A 2,120-nucleotide genomic window follows, 5' to 3' on the forward strand; every position below is an offset into this window, starting at 1 on the left:
CAATTAAATTCAATATCTCTTGTGTACTAGACCTCATATAGTTACCTACTTGATCTTCTGCTGGCTTCTCTCTATTCAACCTCTGGTTCTTTCAGTTTATCCAGGTCCTATCTCCTTAAATTGTTACCTCTTTGTAGTTTCTTCAGTTATAATCTATGGTTCATAAACAATAAATTGTGATCGGAATCCACATCTGCCCCTGAATATGTCTTAAAATTTAAAACCTGGTTCCTATACCTCTGTCTTGCCATTATATAAACTATGTGAAACCTCCAGGCCACTTCCACGTACTCAATCTTCTCTCACTATTCTTAAACCAAGTGATAGCTATAATTAACTTACGCTCTGTGCAAAATTCTACTAGGCGACTTCCTCTTTCATTCCTTACCTCCAATCCATATCGACCTATTACATTTCCTTCTCTTCCTTTTCGTACAGTCGAATTCCAGTCCCCCATGACTATTGAATTTTCTTCTCCCTTGACTATCTGAATAATTTCTTTTATCGCATAATACATTTCTTTAAGTCCTTCATCATCTGCTGAGCTTGTTGGCATATGAACCTGTACATGTGTGGCAGGCTTGGGATGTGTGTGTCTATCTTGGCTACAATAATGCGCTCATTACGCTGTTCATGATAGCTTACGCACGTGCCTATTTTTTAATTCATTATTAAACCTACTCCTGCATTAACCATATTTCGTTTGTATTTATAACCCCGTATTCACCTGACCGCAAGGCTTGTTGCTCCTGCCACCGAAATTCCCTAATTCCCACTACATCTAACTTCAACCTGTCATTTCCCTTTTTAAATTTTCTAGTCTACCTGCCCGATTAAGGGATCTGACATTCCACGGTCCGATCCGTAGATCGCCAGTTATGTTTCTCGTCATAAAAACGTCTTCCTGACTAGTCCCCTCCTGGAATTCCAAATGGGGCACTGGTTTGCCTCCGGAATATTTTACCCAAGAGGACTCAGTCATCATTTAACCATACAGTAAAGCTGGATGCCCTCGGGAAAATTTACAGCTGTAGTTTCCCCTTGCTTTCCGTCGTTTGCAGTACCACCACAGCAATGCTGTGTTGGTTGATGTTGCAAGGCCAGATCAGTCAAACATCCAAACTGTTGCCCTTGAAACTAATGAAAAGACTGCTGCCCCACTTCAGGAACCACACGTTTGTTTGTTCTTTCAACAGTTACCCCTCCGTTGTAATTGCACCCATGGTACGGATATCTGTATCGCTGAGGTACGCACCCCCCCCCCCCCCCCAGCATCGGCAAGCTTCATGGTTCATTGGTTCATAGGGGGCAGGGAATTACAAACTACTCCATGATAAAATGAAGAATCTTACGCAAGAGATACGTGTTTGTAGAGGAAGCGACGTAGGTAGCGACCACTGCATTTTAGGATTGGATTGTTTGGCGGAAGAGACTAAACAGCGAGGTCATCGGTCTCATCGTTTTAGGGAAGGAAGTCGGCCGTGCCCTTTCAAAGGAACCATCCCGGCATTTGCCTGCCTTTTAGGTAGTAAGATAAGGCTACTATCAAAATAGAAGAAAACAAAGGAACTGTAAAAGAAACCACCAACATGAGTAGTTCAAAGTACATTTCCTGTCGGAATATAGTACCAGGAAACTTTATCAGAACGGAGTACAAGAAAAGCTTGCTGCACTATCAGTCGATAAAGACATCGATATAAAATCGAATAATATACAAACGTGCATCATCGAAGCCGTGTCAGAAGCACTGGTAAAAGGAAGAAAACAGATGGAGAAAACGACTCAAAATTTGGAACACAGAAATTAAAGAAGACATTAGAGAAACGCATATCACCTATTTGAAGCTTATACAGACAAAAACACCAGAGAGCTGGGAAACATACAAGTAGCGCGCAAAGTACACTAAGAGTTGGAAGACTCGTTAGAAAACGTTACGACACGATAGACAGCAATGTGCATACGAACATGTGAAAGCCCTGAACAACTAAGGTGAAGACGCAGTTCACTGAACGTTATACCCAATGAACAATGGATAAATTATTATACAGACTTCTAGTGTACATAGAATGCCGAATATGTCCCTGGAGGAAGTAAATACAATGAAAGAAAACTTGCATTAA

The sequence above is a fragment of the Schistocerca piceifrons genome, chromosome 1, assembly GCF_021461385.2.
Source record: "Schistocerca piceifrons isolate TAMUIC-IGC-003096 chromosome 1, iqSchPice1.1, whole genome shotgun sequence".
Lineage (NCBI taxonomy): Eukaryota > Metazoa > Arthropoda > Insecta > Orthoptera > Acrididae > Schistocerca > Schistocerca piceifrons.